Raw genomic sequence first — 27,908 nt, 5'->3', positions numbered from 1 at the left:
CCTATGTGCCTGGGCCCTTCCTAGCCTGTTGCTTATCCATATGGAAAATGCTCCCATGTGCATGAAAAGAGCTCTGCAAGATGAGATAAGCAGTCTGCCAGACATTGGCTTCAAAGGCATCTCAGATTGTACTTATTCCATTGCTTTGGAGGCCCCATAGTTTATTGTTGCTGATAATGATGTAGAGCCCACAAAGTCTGTGGTGCCTCTAAGGGTAAGATTATGCAAGCCCGACAGCAAGATCCTTGTCCCAGAGGATTTGCAAAAGCCAAACTACACCTTACTTCAGTTCATAGCAGTGTTTCTGCTGTGGTTTTAAATAGCACCTGCAGAGAGGTCTGACAAGGGCCATGGTGTGCAGGGAAAGGCAATGAGCAATTTCTCCACATATCACTGTCCTGGTAAAAAATTACCACTGCCACCCCACACCTTCAACATATTGTCAGCCACAGAAGGGAAGGTGCTTTGAGCATCATCTACCCCCAAACTGTACCTAGAAGTGTCTTAGGGAGTGGGTGGTGCACAGTAGTCATGGCTTCTGTGGGGTTTGGATCATGTGAATGGACCCAGCAGAAGTTCACTGTTTTCAGCTTCATTCTGCGTATGATTACATATATCTTGCCTGAGACTTAAGGTGGGAAAGTAAGATTCAGATGGACGGCCAACCAGCAAGCCTAGATCTCCCGAAACTCTGTGTATTATTTATGCTCTGTTGCCTTTCTGTTTGAAATATTTTCTGAATGCCTTCTTGGGTTTTGCTCCAATTAGTTCCCATGGGAGCAAATTAGGCATATTAATTACATTCTACTTGGTATTTTTGATATGTTTTATTAGTTTACCCACCTGTGCAGAGTTGCTATTTTCCCATTAAAGCTGCAGTTCTCACAGTACAATGTAAGCCTCTTTAATGAGGCTATTTCTACCAGGGGGTCTAAATGCCTCTCTCTCCTAGCCTGGCTTGCGCACAGCCCTTCATTGTGGCTGCCTACACACCATACATTTAAAGCACATGGTTTCCCCCAAAGAATCCTGAGAACTGTGGTTTAATCCCTCACAGAGCTACCATTCCCAGCATCCTTAACAAACTACAGTTCCCATTATTCTTTGGAGGAAAGTTTGCTGTCTGAGTCTCCCTGCTTCTTGCCATGATTGAGTTGGTGCTGGGGAAACCCCTAGGTTTCAGTGGGCATGCACACCACTGAAATTATGTGAGTCAGCTTCTCAGTAGGTTGTGTATGTGTATTGTTTGCTTCCCCAATTATCCCAAACGTCAATTTAAATCAGATTTGTGGAACTGTAAAATTTCTTCTGTATCCCAAACTAAGAGTTGTCACTTGCTGAGTTGTGCATCCTTACTTTGGGTTCATAGAATCATAGAATTGTAGAGTTGGAACCCCCTACAATGCAGGAATATGCAGCCATCCCATATGGAGATTGAACCTGCAATCTTGGCATTATCAGCATCATGCTGTAACCCACTTAGCTACCTAGGCTGTGCCCAACCAAACTATACTTAGAGTAGACCAAATGAATTGATGCACCGACATTAACCATTGATTTCAGTGGGTCTACTCTATGGCTAAAATCAGGCCCAGCTCTAGGTAAGGTCCTGGTGGCACGGGGCGCCAGGGCGCCGGGCCAGCAGGAGGGGGGCACTCACAGCGAAGCCGCGCGGAAGCCGTGCTGCGCGCTGCGAGGGCGGGGGCGCCAGAGCGATCTCCGTGCCTCAGTGCCAGGGCGCCCGACCTGCTTGAGACGACCCTGGCTAAAATTGAATACAACCTTCCATCCTTATTATACTTTGGAGACATTTTCATGATATAGTGAAGCACATTAAATTCACAGGACTATAGTGTTTGGTGGGTGTCTGGGGGGGGGTCATCTATTCCAGGGGTTTTGAATTTAGAGGCACATTTAGAAATCTAAGAAACTTTTGTAGTTGCCAAAAACTATTCTGAGGCAAAAAGGTGATGCTCAGGATCTCCTCCCATTTTTAAAAAATAAAATAAAATTGAGAGAGCCAGGGACTTTGAGGGACACAGGGGGGTGTCTGAGGTGCCCATGGATGTAACATTGAGGACACCAGATTTAGTCCAATTCCTTCCCAGTTCAGGGTATACAACAAGGATGGAAGCCATAAGCCAGCAATTCCTGAAGGACCATACCTGATTTGTGATGCAGATTGCAACTACAGCATCTCTGATATATGGACCCCCACTATCTGCTTAAATACCTCCAATGAAAGAGAGCCCATCACCTTTGCTGTTGAAAATCTGTCCAGTACTTGGAAGTTTCCCTTAATGTTTACCTGAAATCTTTTGCCATTTCCACCCCTTGACTGCAGTGCTGCATTCTGAGGCAACAAAAGGATTGGTCTGCTCTGTTTCCTGTACTGACATCCCTCCACACTGTCTGTTAGCACAGACAGACTGGCCAAAAGCATTGGCAGGTGTGGTGAATGGGCCTAACTGGCTTGCATTCATTGATTTCAGCAGTTCTACTCTTATGACTGGGTTGAATGCAACCCATTGAAACATGGGGAGCTGCTTCACAGACCAGTGTTCTAGTTCAGTGTTGTTCACACTGACTGGCAGTGACTCTCCAGAGTTTTTCAGAAGAGGGCATTACAAGCCCTAGCCCAGGATGTCCAAGCATCCCATGACAACTAATTGTGCACTCCAGAACATGCCACAGAATACCTGGCCAGTTTATTGAGTTTAATTCTGGCACATGCAAAGGTTTCCCTAAGATGATGGTGGTTGTTGTTGTTGTTGTTGTTAATAATAACTACTTCAGTGTAGCAGTAGGAAAATGCTATGGTAGAAGACACGTCTGTTGTACACGTCTGTTGTGTGTGTGTGTGTGTGTGTGTGTGTGTGAGAGAGAGAGAGAGAGAGAGAGAGAGAGAGAGAGAGAGAGAGAGAGAGAGAGAGAGAGAGAGAGATGAAGGCTCAGCTTGTGGGGGGGAGGTAAGCTCCCCCCCCCATGCTGTCACTTCTGTTGTATTTTCAAACATCATCAAAAATTCCCCTTGAATGTTAATCTTCTTCAGCTGCGCTCAGCAGTGTTTAGTCGCTTCCATTGTCACCACAAGTGAAAGATGCCCATATTCCTTCTAGCATATGTGACTTATCACATGCATTTTTAAAAACAGGGTTCACTTATTAAGACATATGTGATAGTATACTTCTGGAAATGTGAATGGCTGTTGGCTTAAAGCCACGCACTAATAAGTTGAATTGAATCTAACTACAGTTGACATCTGCTACAATATGAAAGGGAGGGGGTTGGATGAAAGAAAGGTTCTCAGTTGTCATTAGTGTAAAAAATATTCTCTGCACTTACATGTTGCTGACATCACGGCTGTCTGCTAGAATCAGATTTCATTCAATGTTAAGGAATCGTTTAACACTGGGTTTGGGTTTTGGAACTTGGAAGTCAGATGCTCTGCCGGAGTACAAAGGAAGCTCTTTGAAGGGGCGGCATCAGGATTGATGTGAAAATTAAGAGCTTCTCCAACTTCCTTGAGAGTAGTGTTTGAACCTGGCCACATACTTTGATCAGGGTGTTCAGGCGTTGGGGGCTGCTGTGTCTACCACTACAAGGAACACGGACATTTTGTTAGTGACACCCAAACAGGGCAATGCTTCACTGCAAACGAGTCAGTTAACCTCTTCATTCTGGGGCCGCTTTCACATACCATGCAAAGCTGTAAACCAGCCCTTGCCAACCTGGTGCCCTACAAAGGTCTTGGACTAGAATTCCCTTCAGCCCCAACTAGAGACCCTCCAAGTGTCCCTATTTTCCAGGGATGTCCCTTATTTAGAGAAGCCGTCCCAGTTTCTGATTTGATCCTGGAATGTCCAACTTTTCCTTAGAATGTCCCTATTTTCATTGGAGAAATGTTGAAGGGTACAGTATAGAGTTATCTGACCCCAGAGCCGTCTGAAGACAATCCTTTATAGGGAAGCTTTTAAAATATTTAATGTTTTATTATGTTTTTATATATGTTGGAAGCTGCCCAGAGTGTCTGGGGAAACCCAGTCAGATGTGTGGGGTATAAATAGTAAAATTGTCATTACGGAATGAGACGTCCCTATTTCCGCTGGAGAAATGTTGGAGGGTATGCAACTAGCATAAACTGTGCTTTTGAAAGATTAAGATCTATGTTCTACCTCCCATGCTGGAGGCAGCATGCTCTGAATGCCAGGTGCTGACAGAAAGAGCCGGCTGTTCTTATTCTCTTATGTTATGGTGCCACTTTATCTCATCCCTCATTTTCAAGTATCTGCTGCTTTTATGGCTGGCTGACTTATTGGCTATTTCCATAATTAGTTTTTATGGTGGCTTATTGTTTGAATGAGTATCGGGAACATAGGAATTTGCCTTTTCCTGAGTCCGAACCCTGGGCTTTCTTGCGCTGCGACAACTCCTTGGTTTGCCATTGAGTTGCTTCAATCTCAGGATCTTGTAGGAAGGCAAATGTTCTGATCCAATAGTAGGATACACTCGTATAGCTCCTTCTCATGCAGCAAAAAAATGACCAGGCATGTCTCAACCTTGCTAGATCCTTCAACAGAAAGCCCAAGGCCTGGGGGGACTTTGCAAATCTAGTAGTATTTCCAAATGATTTGATAACCCCTACAGCGCAATCAAGCAGACCAATTAATTTAATATATATTTCTATTTGTTGTGTTGTTGTTGTTGTTGCTGTTGCTGTTGTTGTTTTAAAAAAAATCCTGTTTATATAGATAGGTCTTTGTATCCCTCTGGAACCAGGCAAGGTGGATAGGCAACATTATTTTGCTAACCAGGGAACACTTAGGGTACAGTGGTACCTCGGTTTATGAACACAATTGGTTCCGGAAGTCTGTTCATAAACTGAAGCGTTCATAAACTGAAGTGAACTTTCCCATTGAAAGTAATGGAAAGTGGATTAATCTGTTCTAGACGGTCCACGGAGTACTTAAACTGAAGCGTTCATAAACTGAAGCGAACTTTCCCATTGAAAGTAATGGAAAGTGAATTAATCCGTTCCAGATGGGTCCGCGGCGTTCGTAAACTGAAAATTTGTAAACCGAGGTGTTCGTAAACCGAGGTTCCACTGTACTAGAGAGCCATCCTTACCTCTTGTCCATTTCTTTGTGACAAGGTAATGAAGCTTAAGGATAAAAATAACCACCCCTTTTTTGGCTGGAACTGCAATAGCACAAGCTGACTGCTACTGAAAACTGTGTTTGCTGTATTTCTTTAACTTGTTTTTATGGAGGATAAAGCTATCAATGGCTACTAGCCATGATGACTATGCTCTGAATCCAAAGGAGGGGAGAGTGCTCTTGCGCTTGCAGATTTCGCACAGATATCAGCTACCGGTACCTGGGTGGCCACTATGAGAAGAGGATGTTGAACTAGATGGGCCTTTGGCTTGATCCAGCAGGGGTCTTCTTTGGTTCTTGAAACAGCAGCTCTTTTCCCCCCTTTATCGCTTGTTATTCCTGCAAATAGATTTTAGAAAGAACAGCCGGGGGGGGGGCAGAGAGAGAAAGCAGATCCTCAAGTCTTTTTGTGACTGTAGGCAAAACATTCTTCTATCGGAAGATTCCCAGTAGAGATACAAGAATGGCCAATAGAGTTAATCAATTGAATATTGTTTCTCCACCCCACCCAGCCCAGCTTCAGAGGCCAATATAGCCATGGTTGTCTGTGATAATTTGGTCTTAGCTTTAGTCAATTTGCCATTGATTTACACTACAGTTGGGTGGCTGTTGTTTTTTGAAAGATGTTTTGCAAAGCAAATGGCACTAAGGGTGTTTCACTGGATTAAGTGGACCAAGCAATGACAAGAAAATGTTGGGGCAAGGCTGCTAGACCTCAAATTAGCGACTTCTGTGTCTCCCTAATTCTCATTTTCCCAGTCTTAGGTTCAATTCACTCCTAGTATACTCATTTTTGTATGCGAATTTGCCCCATATGCAGATTTTTGCAAGCACTTTTCGCAAATATAATACATTCCTGAATATAAAGGTAAAGGTAAAGGGACCCCTGACGGTTAGGTCCAGTCGTGAATGACTCTGGGGTTGTGGTGCTCATCTCGCTTTACTGGCTGAGGGAGCCGCCGTTTGTCCACAGACAGTTTTTTCCGGGTCATGTGGCCAGCATGACTAAGCTGCTTCTGGCAAACCAGAGCACCGCATGGAAACGCCGTTTACCTTCCCACCAGAGCGGTACCTATATATAATGCAATGTTATTTTCACTGATATATATGCATTTTAATGCACATAGTTTCATAAATGCAGAATATTCTGCAACATGTTTTGCATAATATTTAGTTTATCCGTCAGTTTATGGCATTGCAGCTCATGTTAGTTCTACTCAGAGTATATCCACTGAAATTAATGGAGATATATAACTTGGGTTCATTCACTTCAATGGGTCTACACTGTGTAGAACGTAGTTGGATACAACCCATAGTAAAGGGAAGCATTTATCTTCACTAGTTACACAAGAAACAGATGTAAAGCAAACTTGAAAGTTGCACCAGATCCAAACCCCATTTAACAGCAGGGATACTGCTTTGTCCAAGTGGGGCGAAACAATCCTTTAAAAGAGTGCTTTTTGCTGGGTTGCTAATTCATATAGAGAATGATATAGGGCAGTGTGACCAGTTCTACTGCACGGGGAAAGGGGGCAGCTTGCCAAAATCTAGTAAGCGCTGGGCTTTGAGAAGGAGACATGAGAGGTCTAGGATCCTGCTAGAGCCTCACATCTTCTCAAAGCCCAGTGACTCTCTTACCCAGCTTTGGGAAGGCAGCATGAGGGCTCGACATCAAATTTTGGCCTCACTCAGGACGTCACATGACCAAACTGAATGGGCTTAGGATCCAGCCTAATTTCACACACCCAGTCCCAGCCCTTGCTAGAGCTCTTTTGGTTGACTTTCATGGGCCTCGGCTTGGGCAGCTGAGCTCCAGCTGAACTGGGAGGAGCAAGATTGCAGTGGCATAATTTTTGCTGAGCCAGGGTTGGGGACTTAACTTCAATTGATCCTGCAAGCAACCAGCTGAGCTGGATCTTGCTAGGCGATTGCCCCCTCAGTCTTTCCTTGTGGAAACATTGAATCACATCTGAAATTGCAATATACTATTCTACACAAACACACACATACACCGAGGTTGCGTACAACCCATACATTTAAAGCACACATAAAGCACAAAGACTCATGGGAACTGCAGTTTGCCCTTCACAGATCTACAGTGCTCAGCACTCTTAGCAAGCTAAAGTTCCCAGGATTCTTTGGGAGAAGCAGTGGGGTTTTTTTCTGGGGGTACTCAGTGGTACGCATATCCCTAAACATTTTGTGAATCTTTGTACTTTTGTCCATTTACTGTATTTATTTTTCCCAATTTGAACTATAAAATGGTGATTTTCTGGAGTCAAAATGAGAGTACCCCTAAACATTTTTAAGTGGGGGGAAAAGCACTGGGGAGAAGACATGTGCTTTACATGCTCTTAAAATGTATGGTGTGTACACCGCCTTACTCAGTGATATCTGATTGCATGTGTATCTCAACAAGAAGCTTTCACGTATGCCTTAAAAGTCTAGCAATTCCATGTCAACAACTCTTATATTTGCATGCAAAAGTGAATGAACATTATATTGTGTTTCCTTACATTATAATGAATAAGTAGGGTTAGAAATATATGTAGATTTCCTTCCCCTCCCCTCTCCTCATCATCTCCCCACTTCCATTTAGGGTCAACTAATACAAAAGAAAGAGGAGAAACTAGCTAAATGTTTCAAAGGATAATAGCACAGCAAGGTTAATTTTGCTTCGTGTAGCATTTCCAACAATTGAATTGCCTCTTATCCTCCCTCCAGGGTCGCTCCTGCGCTAGCAATAATTGAGGCTGATTTTATTGGAAAATCACCTCTGGATGAGAAACATACTCTAGAGGAAACAATGCATGGGAACAAATTGGCTTTCTGGTGCCAGGGCCATGTTGGGCTGGCCAGCAGAGCTCTAGCTCCCAATCTGTCTGTGCGTTCATGCAACAAATTCATTAACAACCCTTCTGGTGGGGTGGAAGAATCACCATATTTGAAATGTTTGCTTTTGAATTGTTTTTATTTATTTTTCCCCTCCAGAAGTTGTCAGATAAGAGTTTAGTGAACATACTCAGCTTTTTGATAATATTGCTTACATATTTTTTTTAAAAAAAGTGTTAATTCTGGTCAGGAAGTTGTAGATAACATTAATTTATTGATTTATTATTAAATTAAATTTATATACTGCCCTTCCTCTTCAAGGAGCCTAGGGTGGCAAACAGATATGCAGTTAAAAAAGTAAAAAGCAAAAGATAGATTAAAACACTGTTCTTCGGCCAACAAATGCCTGGGTAAGCAGGAATGTTTGTGAATTCCTCCTGCAAGTTGATAATGATGGTGACAGGTTCACATTCCACAACCCGGGGACCCAACACTGAAAAGGCCCTGCTGTGGATCATTTCACTAACCAGACAGCCTTTGCTGGGGGCATTGCCAACAAGGCTTCCCCTCCTGATCTGAGTTTGAGATGGTTTGTACTGGGGAAGGCACCCTTTTAGGTAGTTTGTACCAGAAAATATACTGGAGCAGAGAATGGCAACCTTTAGGAGGAGTGCTAGAGGAAACATTTAAATAGTAGTTCTTTGGGTGCCAGTCACAAAATGGCTGCTCTGGAGGAGGAGCATGGCAGAACATAAAATAGTAGCCAAATTTTGAAGGAGCAGAAAAAGGCAGGATCAAGAAAGGTGCAGATATGCCCACCACCACCAGTCAAGTTACTCCATCAATGGAGGAAAGTGCACATACACCAGTCACTGCCATGCTTTCTCACAGAGAGAAACTCTTTATACATCTCTGTTAAGAAGGGATGGGAGGGAACAGGTCCAGTCCCACCATCCAATAAAATGTTTGCAGATAAAGTCGCTCAGATTCGGAAGAAGGTAGACACCACCGTGGGAGCAGGGCCGGGGCGGGAGAGTGCTGAAGCTCTGTCTGGTTGAGTTGCATGGAATCAATTTCAATCCGTTATCTCCAAGGATGTGGACAGGCTGCTTGGACGAGTGAAACCGACCACCTGTCTCCTTGATCCTTGCTTATCCTGGCTAGTAAAAGCAAGCCGGGAAGGGCTGGACAATGGGCTCTGTGGGGTGGTGAATGCTTCCCTCTGTGGAGGGAACTTCCCAGACCCACTGAAAGAGGCGGTCATTAAACTGCTTCTTAAAAAAAAAAATCTTTAGACCCAGCCAATATGGCCAACTAACGCCCAGTCTCAAACCTACCATTCCTGGACAAGGTGATTGAGCGGGTGGTTGCTGAACAACTCCAAGCACACCTGGAAGAAGCAGGCCATTTGGATCCCTTCCAGTCGGGATTCAGGCCTCACCATGGTCGCACTGGTCGATGATTTCCAGTGAGCTAGGGACAAAGGTGAGAGCTGTTTCCTAGTTTTGCTGGATCTCTCTGCGGCTTTTGACACCATTGACCATAACATCCTTCTGGACCGTCTAGAGGGGTTGGGAGTGGGGGGCACTGTCCTACAGTGGTTCTACTCCTTCCTCCTGGGCCGTGTTCAGAAAATGGGGGGGGGGTGAGTGTTCAGACTCCTGGGCTCTCACTTGTGGGGTGCCTCAGGGTTCTGTCCTCTCCCCCATGCTTTTTAACATCTACATACAGCCGCTGGGAGAGATCATCAGGGGGTTTGGGCTGGGAGTTCATCAGCTCTAGCTCTCTTTCAAATCAGAACCAATGAAGGCGGTGAAGGTCCTGTGTGAGTGCCTGGAGGCGGTTGGAGGATGGATGGTGGTTAACGGATTGAAGTTGAATCCTGACAAGACAGAAGTAATGTTTGTGCGGGGCAGGAGGCAGGCAGGTGCGGAGGACTCCCTGGTCCTGAATGGGGTAACTGTGCCCCTGAAGGACCAGGTGCGCAGCCTGGGAGCCATTTTGGACTCACAGCTGTCCATGGAGGCACAGGTAAATTCTGTATCCAGGGCAGCTGTCTATCAGCTCCATCTGGTATGCAGGCTGAGACCCTACCTGCCCGTGGACTGTCTCGCCAGAGTGGTGCATGCTCTGATTATCTCTCGCTTGGATTACTGTAATGTGCTCTACATGAGGCTACCTTTGAAGGTGGCCCGGAAACTACAACTAATCCAGAATGCAGCAGCTAGACTGGTGACTGGGAGCAGCCGCCGGGACCACATAACACCGGTCCTGAGAGATCTACACTGGCTCCCAGTACGTTTCCAAGCACAATTCAAAGTGTTGGTGTTGACCTTTAAAGCCCTAAAAGGCCTCAGTCCTGTATACCTGAAGGAGCGTCTCCACCCCCATCATTCAACCCGGACACAGAGATCCAGTGCCAAGGGCCTTCTGGTGGTTCCCTCATTGCGAGAAGCCAAGTTACAGGGAACCAGACAGAGGGCCTTCTCGGTAGCAGCACCCGCCCTGTGGAACGCCCTTCTATTAGATGTCAAGGAAATAAGCAGCTATCTTAATTTTAAAAGACATCTGAAGGCAGCCCTTTTTAGGGAAGCTTTTAATATTTAGTGCTGTATTATTTTAATACTCAATTGGGAGCCGCCCAGAGTGGCTGGGGAGACTCAGCCAGATGGGTGGGGTATAAATAATAAATTATTATTAATTATTATTATAGTGATGTATGGAAGTGAGAGCTGGACCATAAAGAAGGCTGATCGCCGAAGAATTTATGCTTTTGAATTATGGTGCTGGAGGGGACTCTTTAGAGTCCCATGGACTGCAAGAAGATCAAACCGATCCATTCTGAAGGAAATCAGCCCTGAGTGCTCCCTGGAAGGACAGATCGTGAAGCTGAGGCTCCAATACTTTGGCCACCTCATGAGAAGAGAAGACTCCCTGAAAAAGACCCTGATGTTGGGAAAGATGGAGGGCACAAGGAGAAGGAGACGACAGAGGACGAGATGGTTGGACAGTGTTCTAAAAGCTACGAACATGAGTTTGACCAAGCTGCAGGAGGCAGCGGAAAACAGGAGTGCCTGGCGTGCTATGGTCCATGGGGTCACAAAGAGTCAACTACAACAATTATAAGGCCCCCTGGAACTCGAATAGCTCAATGCTTACTGCTTACTGCTGAAGCTGTATCGTTACTCTGCTTTAACAAGAATCTTTGCCTCACAAGTAAGAGCCTCTGTCATCATGTTTTTGGGCAGGAGCAGGACACGCTGTTACAATGGACATAGCCGTCAAGGGCACCTGTTGCTCTTGTAAAGTCCTAACCTGGAGGATTTTGTAACAGTACCAAGTCAGAAAAAACCAATGGGATACATGGGCAAAGGGGAGTTACCCTGGAGCCTGAGAGAATATCACAACCTTGGGAAGTTAGGAACTTCTCAATCTGTTGCCTGAGTAGCCCACTCCAAGAGGCAATCAGAAAGAAACAGATTTGGACACACACACACACACACACACACACACACACACACACACACTTCAAGTGTCAACAACTCTTGACGATAATGTTATATAATGATTAAAGGCCCAATGAAGAAAAACAAATAAAAACAGTATTACAATTTTAGGAGCAGAGGAATTTGTACATTCCCCCATTGTTGTGTTGTTCTCCTCCTTCTCTTCTCTTTCACTTTCTGTCTTTCCCTATTGGGCATCAAAGTCTTTGTGGAGTCATGTAATTCACACTTTACTTATTCAGGTATTGGCTCATCCATCAGGTCCTGCCAGCTGGTGAGTCTTTTTAATTATAGGAGTTGGCTGCCTGGACAGCACTGTGCATTGACTAAGGGACCTACCTTCAGGAACATACACAGATTACCAATTCATGCCAGGAGGAAAAGTAAGCATGCTGCAAATAGAGTGCCTTATGTCCCTGAAGCCAGATAGAAAGCAGACCTGGAGCTTGTGTCTGTGCCTTTGCTGACCATTGAATGGAAGGGCTAATGAGGAGGTCTAAAAGGGCTGATTCAGGCAGATGAGGCTGAAGATGGCAGAAAATCAGAGCTATTTTTTCAAGCAAGGGAGATCTCTGATAATCCTTACCCTCTCAGAGTCAGCTATAATAAAAATGTCAGAAGGCTAGGAGAGCCACTTTCAACTATACTTTTTTTCCTACAAAGAGGGCTGAAAAGGGATTTTTAATTTTCCTGGAAAACTCATAAAGGATAACAAATACATCATCACACATGTAAATCATCAAGGATAACAACAAAATAAAAAAATATAATAATAACTTTCTCTCTCATTATCTGTCGCTTTGAATTCTAAGAGTGCAATTCATTGGTGCAATTAATTGATTTGTTCATGAATTGGAAATTAATAGTTGTTTTATTTGAGATGGAGCTCATTTCCTACAAAGCATAGAAGCAGTTTAAGGTAAAGGGTAAAGGGGCCCCTTACCATCAGGTCCAGTCGTGTCCGACTCTGGGGATGCGGCATTCATCTTGCTCTATAGGCCAAGGGAGCCGGCGTTTGTCCGCAGACAGCTTCCGGGTCATGTGGCCAGCATGACAAAGCTGCTTCTGGCGAACCAGAGCAGCACACGGAAACGCCGTTTACCTTCCCGTCGGAGTGGTCCCTATTTATCTACTTGCATTTTGATGTGCTTTCGAACTGCTAGGTGGGCAGGAGCTGGGACCGAGCAATAGGAGCTCACCCCGTTGCAGGGATTCGAACTGCTGACCTTCTGATCAGCAAGCCCTAGACTCTGTGGTTTAACCCACAGCGCCACCTGGGTCCGTGTAAGCTACAGAAGCAGTTTACCCCAATCTAAATTCTGGAAAGTGAGGAGAAATGTAATGAATTGTATCCAGTGCTAGTCTTCCTCAGAGTAGACCCAATGAAAATAATGAACCATTAACTTAAATGGGTACCACTCCTTAAGTATAGCTCAAGTGGATACAATTTACCATGTGTATAAGCCAGAGGAAAACACAACTACCTTCTTAAACAGACACAGATATACCTAGCTCTTTAGATACACAAATAACTTGGATGTTCTCGAAAATGCTTTGGGGCCCTGTAATAAGCAGTCACAGCTCAGTTCCCAGGGAATACACACACACACACACACACACACACACACACACACACACACACACACCCTGTCTCAGTCAAAGGCAGCTGAATCTCATCTCATACAAAGTTTGTGTGGACCACACTCCCTTCGTTTCAATTTTCAGTAACCAATGCCATGATGTGTAGCAGCTCCTCCACAGTAATTTCTCAGGTTTCCAGTCTTAAAGTCCAGTTCATTGTGTTTCTGTACGGGTTTCGGCTGTGTCCAAAGCCTTGTTGTTAACATATAAAGTCTTGAACAACTTGGGGACCTCCTGTCCCTTATGGAAAAGAGAGGTCACTTAGGTCATCTACTCTTTGCACTGCACTTGACAGAATATCATAGGGCAGTGACCCCAAATTTGGCATTTTCTGCTGTTGCCCCCATTCTGAGGAATGCCCTTCTCTCTGCCATATGGGAAGCAGCAAACATCCATTGCTACAGACATCTTGTGAAGAGCTAATTTTTCTGTCCAGACCTTCCCTGACCCATAAGATAGGGCCATGTTTTATGAGTTTAAAACCTCAAGATTTCTGTTTTATCCACTTTTATATGTTTCTATGCATTTTCATATTGCTGTTTTACTAGTTTTGGGTTGTTAATATAGTGTTTGTTTTCTAAACTGTGCACTGCTCCGGTTTTTGAAACCTTAAGTGGTATGCAAATGCTTTTAAATCAATAAATAGCAGCTACATTCCAGGCACTTGGTTCATAGCTTTAAAAAAGCAATGAAAGATGTATTTTTAGCACCTACATTGCGATAGGAGGCGCTTCATCATCCTATTTCAATGAGGATTTCTAGGAGGGCATTGTGTCCATAGATAAAAGTGTCTTGATATTTGTGTTGCCCAAGCTGCTCCTGTGCTAATAGTTGAGAATCTATAGTAGACCACGGTTTGGTAATGTGGTGCCCTGCAGATGCTGTTAGACTTTCATCAGCCCCAGCCAGAATCACTTGTAGTCCAAGAATATATGGAGAGCACTATGTTGTCTACACCTCTGCAGACCCACACAAAGAATCACCTTATACTGACATTGGTCCATCTAGCTCAGTGTTGTCTTCACTGTCTGACAGCAACTCCCCAATGTTTTAGGCAGGGGTCTCTCCCAGCACTACCCAAAGATGCCAGGGATTGAACCTTGGACCTTCTGCATGCAAAGCAGAGCAAAGCCAGTGAGAATGTGACCAGGGGCTATCATGTATTGTCTAGGGAGAGTCTTAGGGGCTTGATAGAGGGATCCTACTCAGGCATAGGCAACCTTGGCTCTCCAGATGTTTTGGAACTACAACTCCCATGATCCCTGACCACTAGCCCTGTTAGCTAGGGATTATGGGAGTTGTAGTTCCAAAACATCTGGAGAGCCAAGGTTGCCTATATGCCTGCTATATACAATTAATCTTATGAGAAAGTAGACTAGAAAGAAAGAACTAGCCCTTCCCTCTTAAGAAAACTGTAGCAACAAGAATGTTATTTTCAACATAGTTGTTGTTTTGAATTAAGTTGATGAGCTCTTCCCAACCACCAGCTATCTGTAGTCCTGCAATTACCAAAACTGGTGAGAAGAATAATGGCAAACTTGTACATGAGAGCATTCAAAGCCTCCTTTAACCAAGCGTAGCTGCTGCCTCCGCTTTCTGCATTGGCTGTCCATCCTGCACTTTAATGTTTCGGCAGTTGGTTACAATTTTGTGGTTCTTCTTCTTCTTCTTCTTCTTCTTCTTCTTCTTCTTCTTCTTCTTCTTCTTCTTCTTCTTCTGCAACAGAGTTCTTTCAATTATGCAGCCATCATAAGTTTTGCCAACATGGAATATGGATCGATTTGTGTTCATTAGAGCACAAAATTAAAATTTCATTGCAGCAACTATAAACGTGTTGGCTCAAAAGAAGTCAAAATACTTTCCAGTGTGAAATCTTGGATTAAGTGTCATTGGCAAGCTCTAACTTTTTTTGGTATGCTTTTTTAAAGAACAAAATGTTATTTCTGTGAGATTCTGCCTTCATTTCTTTCTATCTATCTACCTAAACGCATATACAACAAATACATTTGTTTTGATCTATGGCTGTAGTAGGAACCTTTGGCCCTGCAAATGTTACTGAACTGGAAACTCTCATCTGCTAGGGGATGATGGGAGCTGTAGTACCACACAATCTGGAAAGCTAAAAGTTCCCCACATAGAAAGAATAAGGTTCAATCCTACTCATAGCTAGCTATGAGTGAGCCCCATTAAAGGCAGAGAGAACTTACTTTTTTAACAAAATTGTAATTGTAAAACCTATAAGCAGTTTCCATAAAATATATAAAAAAGATCAAAATAAGTCAGCCTTAAAAAGTTCAAAATATAAATGAATCAGCAGTTAAAATGCACTATAAAACAAATCTCACATATTAAAATGTGTGCAAAACTTTACTTTTGAGTAAACATGCAAAGTACCAGGCCCAAAGACCAGTGTAAACAAAAAGGTTTTAGCCCGACACCTGAAGACTGACAAGGATGACACCAGGCACATCTTACCGGGGACAGCATTCTGTGGGTGTGGAAGCACCACGGAGAGAGCATGTTCTTATGTGGCAACCCTCAACACCTCCCTTGGGTGTTGTAGATGGAGAAGAGACTATTTGCATTAAGGAATCTGTGGTTATTTAGGCATACTTGGAAGCCCCCTTCATACCTGCTCACTCAGTGTAGAAAGGTCAAGGGTGGAGTCACTGGGAGTGAGGGAACTAGGATGTAAGAATGCATCATGTTTCCATTTCACTGCGGTTTGCCCTCCACCAAAATTATGTACCTTGCATAGTTTATGTAATCCATTACATAAATTATGTACAGTGGAACCTCGGGTTGCAAACGTGATCTGTGCGGGAGGCACGTTCACAACCTGCAGCGCCGCGTCTGCGCACGCGCATGACGTGATTAGGCACTTCTGCACATGTGCAAAGCACAATTTAACGCTTCTGCGCATGTGCAACCTCCGAAACCCGGAAGTAACCCATTCCGGTACTTCTGGGTTCGGCGCATCCGTAACCTGAAAACGCGCAAACCGCAGCGATCGCAACCCAAGGTATGACTGTACCTTGGTTCTCGAACTTACTGTTCCAGGAGTCCATTTGACTCCCGAAATGGTTCAAAACCAAGGCTCGGCTTCAAATTGGCTGCAGGAGCTTCCTGCACTCAAGCAGTAGTCGTGTTGGACATTCAGCTTCTGAAAAAGTTCACAAACCAGAACATTCACTTCTGGATTTTCGGCGTTCGGGAGCCGATTTGTTCGGGAGCCAAACCATTCGAGTACCAAGGTACCACTGTAATTATGTTATCATTACATTATTCGATGGGGGGGGGCAACTCTGGGTGTCTGAGCTCCCCCTGCCCCAGTAATAATTTACTTGGAGAGCAGGGCTCCTCCAATGTTCCCTACCATCATGAAGCCAAGCATGGTTTCAGTAGCCAGCTCCTCCTCCTCCTGCTGCTGCTGCCCTGGAAGTCTGCCGAGCATGAGAGAGGAGGAGCTCCCAGCCAATACGTTCAGCTTTGTACCCTGACTTCCCCCAAAATGTGACATTGTGTGTCACATGCATGATCCATCCCCCTCAATCTTTGGCACAAGTTGGTGTCTCCAATTCCATCCCATTCATTCCAAGGAAAGGAAACTGAATGCAAAAGAGCAGGGGCATATTCAATATGTTATGCCCTAGTGCAGGCATAGGCAACCTTGGCTCTCCATATTTTTTGGAAATACAACTCCCATGATCCCTGACCACTGGCCCTGTTAGCTAGGGATCATGGGAGTTGTAGTTCCAAAACATCTGGAGAGCCAAGGTTGCCTATGCCTGCCCTAGTGGGACATGGGGTGCAGGACTAGCATAGTTGCCTGCACTCCTCCCTACACAAAGAGGGGCGATAGCAGCTAAATAGAGCTCTAAATATTTGTATTTCCACCTTCCTGCTTCTTATCAGTATTGTATTGTGTCTGCATAATTCCAAAGTGTCCAGATTAACACACAGGAGGAAGTAGCAAAAACCTGGCTACTTACATTTGGCATTTGCACCACAAGCACTATGTAAACATTTGCTTCTTCAGCTCTCTTCCAAAGCCTGCAATTTAAAGTCAGATGGCATAAATTAGCAAGGTGAAAAATATAAATATGCACCTAAAGCAGCTCTCAGAGGAAATAAGCAGATGAATACACACTGTGACGAATGACTGGGGTGGATAAAATATCAACATACATTTCTCCATGCAGGTTATGTATAAATCAAGGAAGGTGCAAGAAAAGCCCTTTAAGCTTTTAAGATTTATATAGGCTGTTTGCACTTTAGAATTCTCTCACTTAAGAAAAAAAAAACAATTTCGAGGGCTTTTAGTACAGAGAAGAAAATTGGCATATCCAGGCAGTCCTTCTCCATCAAATTGGATCACCGCTGAACTCATTCCTGAATTAATGTGTTCATTCGTAAGGTGGAAATCTTAAGGAATGGACTTGGAGGGAATGGAGAGGTGGCATAGCACATTTATTTATTCTGGAAGAAAGGCATTCATTAATCTATCGTGAAAATGTGGAATTAGAAGGGAAGGAACCACAGTCTGGAATTTGGCAGCTGCTTAAAGACACAGATGGTCCGGCAGCTTTTAAAGAGTTTCCAGGCTTTTGATACTGATACCAGCATTAAAAAGTAGCTTCATTGTGTGCCTCATGTTGATCCAGAATAGCCACAGAAAAACAAGACCTGGTATGTTTTGGATGGCCCCATCTCCCACTACTCTATTTGCCTAAACTAGGCGTGGGGAGCCTTGCATGGTATGGGGACCCTTGCATGGTGTGTGGACCACATTGTTAATTTTAAACTGGCAAGAAGTCTTCATTAATGAACGACTAAACTAAGATGAATGATCCCACTTGGCCCATAATATGATATCCTGTTGAAGTGGAACATAGACAGCAGCTTTTTATGGAATCAGGCCATCTAACTTCATATTGTCTACATTGACAGGCAGTGGCTCTCCAGGATTTTAGATGAGGACATTCCCAGCCCTATGTAGAGGTGCTGGAGATCAAATGTGGAATCAAACACAGAGCAGACTCTCTACCACTGAACTGCAGCCCATCTTCAAATTGAAGCAGCATTACATTCTCATATAACTTTTCTCTCACAATGAGAAAAACAGCTGAGGGGGGATTTTGAAAATGGGTGGACTATCACCTGAGGTAGTGCTTAACTCCATTAACTCTGAACATTTACTGTGCCCCCAGTGGCATCGCTAGCCTTCTGGCTGCCCAGGGCGGCAAACCCAAAGGCACTCCGCCAGGGGGAGTGACGCATGGCGTACGATGCATGCGTACACATTTATGTGAAGTTTGACCCCTTTCATAAGTTCACCCCCCAACTCAGAGAGTGTGATGGTGGAACTTAGCATGCTTATTTCCTCTCTCCCCATTTATAGGAGTAAAATTTCTGAGCTGCATTCACATCAGTAATAGTGATGTGATATGATATGATATGATATGGTGATATGATGTTTTTCTTTTGGGCCATGACAAGGAAAATCTATAACATCCATCCAGTTATTTGTGAAATTACCAAACGGAGAGGCTGCCTACCCAAAGCTAAGATTGACCATTCAGAAGGAAAATGAGTTAGCCGAAAGCTGGGAACAATATCTTTGTGGCAATGGTCTGGTTTAGACATAACACTACACTATAGTTCACCATTACCAGAACAAGCCTAGGCAAGTCTCGAATTTTTCTGTTCCCCTCCTCCAGTGTCATGGCCAAGAGGGAAAAGTTCAAAAGCTTGTTGTTACATTTCAGACTGACGACAGTTTGCTGTGCTATCCAAGCTAGGAGAAATGATGGGTTAATCTTAACAATGGTTCATGAAAACAAACCCATCCATTGTTTATGAAGCTGGATTATTAAGATGAGCCACAGTTTAAGATTTAGATGTAATTCTAAAACCGAAGTTGACACTTCCAATCTCCTCTCCATGGCTACATAAGCAGAAAGGACAGGGGTAGAAAGCTCCCATTGTCTCTCATTGGAGATGTTTTCTCTCCCTCTGATGCAAATAGCTGCAAGATGGGCCTACCACAATAAGCATCATACAGAGAATGCATTGCTAACACCTGACTGTGGATTGTGAGTGGAGTGTTAAGCTCCTCTTCTTAACATTTTGTTTTAGCACTGGTGTTTGCAAACTGTAATAAGATATCACTACAGGAATAGACAGACAGACACATAGGTTGTTACGTGCACTCAACATGGCCTAATGAGATACTTGCTCAAATATTGATAACTAACAGTGTTTTGTGGCAGTTTCTGTTCCATTAAGGATTTGTGTGTTTAAAAGTTCAGAGTACGGACTTGGGGAGTACCCATTGGGGGGGGGAGGTGTTTGTACAGATCTGGAGGAATAAAATAGCCCTGCTTAAGAGGAGCTTGAACAACACAGGTCCCGGGCGAACGACTCCCGCAGTGTAGCTGCAGTGACACAGAGCTTGAACTCTGGAGTTGCTGAAATAAGAATGAGTGGAGGTGAAGTGACGTTATCAGATCAACAGCTAAAAGAGATGATTTTGGCATTTTGTCGGGATTAGAGAGGAGAGGCATGGCTGTCAGGCAGTCAGGAGGAAAGTGGGACAATTTCACACTTGTCTTTGCATGGATGGCTGCAGAACTGCCATTGTCATGAATGCAGTGGGCCATTTGTGAGTCTCAAACTCAAACCCTGTATTGGGATCATGGAGATTAATATAGAGGTATTATTATTATTATTATTATTATTATTATTATTATTATTATTATTATTATTATGCAGCTGGTTTGAACTACTTAAATTTTAAGGCTAGCATCTGAGCATCTGACCCCTGCTTTAAAGATGCAACAAATAAATAAATTTGTAAATAAGTAAATATACTTAAGTGCCTTCAAGCAGCAAGGTTTTCATTCTGCTACAGTTTGTCTTCCACACACACAAAAACTACATTTGTCTCACTGTCCGTCACAGCAAAATTACACAGCTTAAGAAATTACATCAATTATATGTGTTGCATTGACATTTTGTTATTACACTTCATTCAGTTCAGTGCAAAGGAAACACAATGCAAAGGCGGGGGAAGCACATAATCAATTACGGTTTGCAGACTGAAAACAAAAAGAACAGCAAATACCAATCATATTTGCTGGATTGATTTCCATTCTGGATATGGGATGAATAAGCGAGCAATGGCAATTTCTACTCCCATTTCTGTTTTTGTTGCAATTCTCTGACATCCTAGCTTCTGGAAACTACTATATCTGACTTTTTAAAAAAGAAAAAGCCTAAGTGTTTGCCTCTGTTCCTATGGCTGACTGTATATTAAGTAGAAAGCTCTCATCAAGTTTAGCAAATCAATACAGTAAGGCTGTGAAATGGTCCCCAGAAATCTTCAGAATTCTATTTCACGGCAAGAGCAATTGGGGGGTGGGGGTGGAGGGAGAAGCTACAATGGAATAACTTACGAGATAGCCATTTAGATCACAAAAGGATCATAAAAGTCAGAAGCAGTTTGTTTGAAGCAAGGTTCATCACGTAACCATACAGGACTTGCCTCAAAGGGAGAGCGAAAGAGAGAGACGAAAATTGCAAACCAATTTGTGGTTATGGCTGTTGCCGACAATTCTGCTGGGATTTAAAACTTGTTAAAGGTAGCAACTTCTGCCATCTTGCATTCCTCAACTAGCAGGTGATAGCTATTGTCAGAGTAGCAGAAGAAATGCTAGCTATTGGAAGTCAATAAAAGTACCTCCAAAACAATTAGTACTTTGCAAGGTCATTTATTACCAAACAGAAAGGTGTCTTGGCAATAACGTGAGTTAGCAATAATCCAAAGACTGCTTAGGGAACATTTAGTGCCACTTGCTAACCTATTTTTATGAAAGAGGATTCATGTCTGCATTTTATTTTCTCATTCATGGCATTTCTCTACTGCCTCCAAGCATTTCAGGACAGTGTAAATGGAGTCATCCCAACTAATTCTCACCAAAACCCTGGGAGGTAGTGAGTGACTGGCCCAAGTATACCCATGGAACTTAATGACTGAGTAGAGATTTGAACCCAGACTGCCTCCAGTCCAAAGTTCAAATCTTCCCCCATGAAAAAGCTCCCTCTACTTAGAAAGCTTGTACTTCTAGAAGAAAGGTGCCAGCCTTTTCTCCTGCTTTCCAGCCCATATATGCCTTGAAATAAACTACAGTATTCCTCCTGACTATTCTGAATGCATAGATCAGCTCTCAGATGTGTTACAGACTGTTTTGCTGGTACACACCATGATCTGTCTAACCGAGGCCTAGGCAAACTCAGCCCTCCAGATATTTTGGGACTACAACTCCCATCATCCCTAGCTAACAGTACCAGTGGTCAGGGATGATGGGAGTTGTAGTCCCAAAACATCTGGAGGGCCAAGTTTGCCTATGCCTGGTCTAACCTAAAACTGTGACCAGCCAAATGCCTCGAGGGTCACATCCATGCCATACACATATCCTCCAACATGCTGAGTCCCAAAACCAGGACGCACATGTTCCTGTCCATGCTCCCTGCATGAGTCATGTGACCCATTGAGATCACTAAGGCCAAACAACATGGTTTTGCAGGGACTATGATATCACAGGACCAAAAAACACACCTATGAAAAAGCTTTTTTCAGGGCTAGATCTCAGCATGAAATCATGGCCACCGTGCCCCAGTTTTTCCGGGACACTTGCGGGGGGGGGGGTGTATGCATGCATTTATAACACACCTGTTATTAAATTTATATTCTGACATTCCCTCCAAAGGAACCTAGAGTGGCACATGGCCTTCCATCAAAGAATTCTGGGAACCATAGTTTGTTAAGGAAACTGTGAATTGTTGTTCTGCTGTGGGGTTAACTACATTCCCCTGGAATCTTTGGAGGAAGCCATACACTTTAAATGTTTGTTAAATGTGCACTAAATGCACAATGTGATATGTGACTTGGGCACTCCTAATCAAGACATTGCCCTATGAACTGCTATTCAGAGATACATGTGGGGCCCTGCAACAAAGTGATGTGCAGGGCTTCTGCTCAAGTGTCCAGCCACTGCAGTCCATCCCCCTCTCCCTCCCCTAGTATTCCATTTCCTGATCCCCAGCAGTCAGGAACCTGGGTCCTCTCCCCCAGGTTATCATGAGTCTGCTGGTACAGTAGATGCTGGTGCCCATTGGGACTGATTGGGCAGAGGGAAGAGTACCTGGTGTTAGGTGGAGCCAAGTAACTATCCCCATCCTCTTTAGTGGGACTTACTTATAAGCAAACTACATGTTTTGCTTGCTTGCTTGCTTGCTTGCTTCCATCCACCTCTCTCTTAGACACAGTGATATGGATTCCAACCGGGGAAGAGCTGGCTCAAGTTCTGGGTTCTAAGCAGGGAAGGGGCACTACGCCACATCACCAAAACCCTGTAGTGCATGAGTGGGGCAATTTTGGCTTTGCCCCCACAAGCCTGTAAAGACTTGAACTGCAAATAGAGGGAACAATACTGCCCCAATACATGGAAGCTTTGTTTACTTATTGCCGCTGAAATTTGTACATCTGCTTCTCCATACTATATCATGCCCCCATTAGGGTTGGTTAGATCTTGCCAATGTTTGCATCTGGGAATCCTTTGCATAGCGGCTTTGGGATATATGGTTGATTTGGGGCTAATATGAAGTCAATCTCCTTTCTTCCTCTTCCTTTCTTCCCTTTCTTCCCTTTCTTTCTTTCTTTCTTTCTTAATGTAGGCAATAAAAAAAGGTTTCTGGTTTCTCTTCTGCTCCCATTTCTCTTCAAAGAACCGTGTTGCTTTATTAAAGATCTAGGAAATGAAATTCTGGCAATGTTACACTCAATCAATTGACTCTGGGCAGATGAAAAGTAATACCGCTGGCTTTAATGCCATTAGGAGACCTGATATTGTGGGCTCCTTTTAAGGTCGCAGCATAGCAGCGAGGCTGCAGACTTGATGTGGCGGTATCCTTCTGCAGCGTCAATGTAGTCACTCCACGGGAGCGACACTGCCACAATGTGTTATGGATGCAGGAAGCAGAGAGCTAATGCGCTGTGACCCACTGGGGAGCATTGCTGTGCAGATTCACCTTCCTTTTTCCTTTACTATTTTCCCCTCCGGTTCCATGGATGCTGCAGAATAAGCTGAGGGAAGCAAGTTGCAAGTGGGCACCTCAGTTTTTGATTCACAGATATAAAACATGGCTTTGTGACTGGAACCACACACCCAGCAATGAGCTCTGGGTTTAGGAGCAGGGAAGAATGAGAAATTTGGTTCAGTTTGCATCAAAAGGCAGAACCACCTAATTTTACACTTTCCAAAACAATACATGAGCCAAAACATAGGTATCCTTTTGAAGTTCACACTGCTCAAAATTTTGCAATGCTGTTCTGTAGCCAGGTAACATGTACAAAAACATATATACTGGGGTAAATCATCCATAAAATGCACATGTTACTGAAAATAGAGAAAATCACTTTGTAAGCATATCTCTACAAATATATGTATTATGAGAAGTTCACACTAAAATGATTTTGGATTTTCATGAGGATTTTTTGTTAAGCAAATTGATGTGGAAATGTGAAGAACCAAACTTAAGACTAGACACATGAGAACCTGTGAGAAACCAAAAATAGCATATTCTGCCACCCCTATAGGCTTCTGCAAACAACTGTAGAGTTTCAGTCTGAAAATGAGTGGTGGAAATTCACTGGGAAACAAAGCAGCAGATCTGCCATCCCCCCCCCCCCCGCATAAAAAATATTTCCACTATTCACATACCTTCTTCCATGAATCATTATGTTTTTATTTGGGACAGGCAGGTTGCAGCATACAAGGCGAAATTTCAGGGGCTCATGTTGAAAAAATAAAACCAATACCAAATATGAAAACATCAACTTGCTCTGGAGATAAGTTGAGTGTGTTATATACTGGGGGGGGGGGAGTGTTTCATTAAATCATGACTTTCTAGCAAATGACATCCCAAAAGATATTTATCAAAGCAAGAAGGCACCAGAAAGGTGTGCCCTGCATTCACTTTAATATTTCTCCTTTTCTTCTGACATTATTCTAGCCTAGAGATCTAATTCCATTAAATATGTACATTTTTTGACTGGAAGACTTATTCATGTATCTTTCAGATGAATCTTAAAAGTACATAAGGTCTGTAGGGCATCTTTTTTAAAGTGCAAATGAGGCCCACAGTAGAATATTGTCTTTTGAGCCTTTTCAATTTATTTATATTCCTGCAGTGTTTTACCTTTTTCTGACTGTGATAATAATGTGGAGGAAGAGAGAGTCCAGTGCACCTTCTACAGAGCCATGTCAAACAACGTTAGTCTTATTTAATGCATGAGACATAGAGGAACTTAACTCTGACCGATTTCCGTTTTCATCGGCTTTATTAGCAGTTGTCATGTTGGGTAACTTTCCATGTTCCACTTGTATAGAAGTGCTCTTAATAATTAGGTGTTTCATTGTTCAATATGCTTCTTTATTAGAACATACTACATTGGAGGAAAAGGCTATCAATTGCTATTAACCCCGAAGGCTATGGTTTCCCCCCTGTTTGTATTGAATTTGTTATATTAAGTTTATATACCGTCCTTCATCCAAGGATCTCAGGGCAGTTTGCAGTATAAAAAACACAAAAACACACAGCACAGTAACAAACGAAAACAATACCCCAACACACACACACACACACACACACAGAGAGAGAGAGAGAGAGAGAGAGAGAGAGAGAGAGAGAGAGAGAGAGAGAGTTTAAAAGGCCATAGAACCTTTAATTGGCCAAATGCCTGGGAGAAGAGGACTGGCTTTGCCTGGTGTCTAAAGATATGTAACAGAGGTGTTCGGTAAGCTTCCCAGGGGAAAGCATCCCACAAGCAGGGAGCTACCACAGAAAAGGCCCGTTCTCATGTTTCCACCTTATGGACCTCTCATGGAGGAGGCATGCGAAGAAGGGCCTCAGATTATGACTGCAGGGTCCAGATCAGTTCATATAGGGAGAGGTGGTCCTTGAGGTATTGCAGTCCTGAGCCGTTTCAAGGCTCTGTGGGTCAAAGGCTGCACTTTGAATTGCGCCCAGAAACTGATTGGCTATATATATATATGAAACTCTTCAAACCTTGGGGGCTACAAAATCCTACCTGTACCTCCCTCTTGTAAGTGAACATTGCATTTGGCTCTGTATATCAGAAACAGAGAGAAAGAATCACATATGTCTTTTCAGTATTCGTGTCAACCTGTTCAGCATGTTGAACAAGTATTGCCCTTCTAGCAAAGTTAACTTCTGAAACTCACTTCCCTCAGATGTGCCGATCACTGAATTACAGTCCTAACCATGGGTTGTATCTGGACTTCCACTTACCAAGTTTCCCTGGGGGAATGTGGTGGGGTAATTAGAGCAAAAGTCAATCGGCTTTTCTACTGATTTAATGTTTGCTCCAATTCAGTGGAGGGCAAACAGAAAACTACACACACCCATGCTTTTGAGGCATGGGACAAGCAGGAACAGGGCTTCTTCTTCTTTTTTCAGCCGGAACTCACCAGAACTCAGTTCCAGCATCTCTCAGAAGGGCACCATTGCCATTCTAAGAAAACAAGGAAGGCATTCATGGTGAGTTCCAGTACCACTTTTTCCAGAAAAAATAGCACTGAGTGGACAGTGTGGATAAGGTTGATTAATTTCAGTGGGTCAACTCCGAGTAAAACTTAGACCACATTCACATCATACATTTAAAGTACTGTGACAACACTTTAAAAAAATATGACTTCCCTAAAAGGCTTCTGGAAGCTGTAGTTTATTAAGCATGCTGAGTGCTATTAGGAAAAAAAAACATTCCCCTCCCAGGGCTACAATTCTCATAGTTTCCTGTGAAGAGGGATTGATTATTAAACCACTCTGTGAACTGTAGGTCTGGGAGAGAAATTTGGGTCCCTTAACAACTCTCCACTGCCTTAAATGTTTGGTGTAAATGTGGCCTAAGAGATCAACAGTTTAACAGGAAACTGAGGAAGTGTAGTGGACTGAAACCCTGGAGGCAAAATAGATAAGCAAACAACTGAACAGATAAATAAGACTTACTTCACTAGCTTGAGGAATGTTAAGCTTTGGTAGTTTATTCTTTGAGCTGGGTCCAGTGGTCTTTCCTTCCAGTGGAATCCCAAAGGGTTGGTTTCCATAAACGCCTTCAATTTCTATTGGCGTCTTCAATTCTGACATTGGGAAAGTGCATCTGGCCGTCTGTTGCTGCTGGACAGAGATACTATACTGTATGGACAACACAGTTAGATACATGGCTTTGTACAAAATCATGCTGCCCTTAAAGTAAAGTTCCAGCAGAAAATTCTGAGTTGAAATATTCATTTTCCCCAAAAAGGACGTGGATGGGAGCAGTGTGAAGGACACCTAGGTTCTGCTCAGAGTACGCATATCAACACCTAACAATTCTCAATTCCTTACAAACTCTAGCTCCCAGCAGGGTCGTAGGAAGAGGGGGGGCGATAGGGGCGCTCCTCCCTGGGCAGCGTGATCCCAAGGGTGCCATCGCGGCTCCCCGCCCCCGCGGGTGGTGCACCATGCCCCCAGAACACACGCCCCGCGCCCCCACGGGCTGCGCGCCACACCCCCAGAATGCACACCCGGCCCCCACGGGCTACATGTCACACCCCCAGAATGTGTGCCGCCCCCACCCCCGCCCCCGCCCCCGGTGCCAGAGCATGAAGCTCCGCCACTGGCTCCCAGAATCCTTTGGGGCAAACCACTGCTGTTTAAAGTGGTGTCATAGTGCTTTAAATATATGGTGCAAATATGGCCCTAGTTGAATACAATGTCTTGCCAACTCAGAAACACATACATATGTAAACATCTCAATTTATTTGCATGACACCTTCTCATAGTTCAGGCCATGAGCTCATGGGAGCTTACAACATGAAAAAATGTGTAATTACAACATAACATAAGTAGTCATACACAATGAATAAAACATTAAAAAAAACACACGACCAAACTGAAAAATTTCTACATAAATCACAATAAGATCTAAAATACAGATACAAAAAATTATATCCCCCACCCAACAAAAACCCATAAACAATACCCCAACCCAACTCAGCACCCTGAGCTTTTGTAGATGGAGTCAGTCCAGGCACTGCCCTCCCAGGCCAGGTGGAAAAATAGGCTTGAAAGGCAAGGAGCAGATCTTCCAGAACTCACAGCCAATATAGTTTCTGATCTCATCAGTCTCAGGTTTTGTAGCTGGAGTCAGTCATGGCCCCACCCTCCCAGGCCAAGTAAGTCCTATTGGATTCCAATGGGCTTACTCCCAGGTAAATGGGGTTAGGATTGCAATCTGAAGTAACTTTAAGAGAATATTAGGGGGAAATGTATGGAGGACACACCTTAGCTTTTCTTTCAAGCATGACAAAGCTCCAAGTACAGATTTCATTTGCACCTACACCACATTTTTAGGGTGTTTTTTTTTAAAAAAATAATTTATTAGTTTTCCATTAAGAACATCCAATTATTAACAATCAAATCCAATCATAATCCAAATCAAGGAAAATAACAAAAAAAACCAAATTAAATCCAAATTATTAATTATTAAATTTCAAGTAGACTTCCCATATTCCGAAGCAATCATCTCACATAATTATGTTTTCTGCTTTTTCTTGTTGTTCCTATATTTTCCACATTCCAATCCTAAACTCTCACTTTTTTTCTCAGTCCCTGGTTGATCGATTCTCATCATGTTAAACAGCCATGT

At 43.5% G+C, this 27,908-nt stretch overlaps 1 protein-coding gene across 4 annotated transcripts in view; it reads left to right on the top strand.

Moving 5' to 3' along the window:
* The window catches only part of AFF2 (ALF transcription elongation factor 2), a 393,643-nt gene that overhangs the window by 313,095 nt on the left and 52,640 nt on the right, over positions 1-27,908 (top strand). The window lies entirely within an intron of this gene.

Source organism: Zootoca vivipara, chromosome Z (genome assembly GCF_963506605.1).
Source record: "Zootoca vivipara chromosome Z, rZooViv1.1, whole genome shotgun sequence".
Taxonomy (NCBI): domain Eukaryota; kingdom Metazoa; phylum Chordata; class Lepidosauria; order Squamata; family Lacertidae; genus Zootoca; species Zootoca vivipara.
This window is presented reverse-complemented; position numbering and strand designations above follow the sequence as displayed.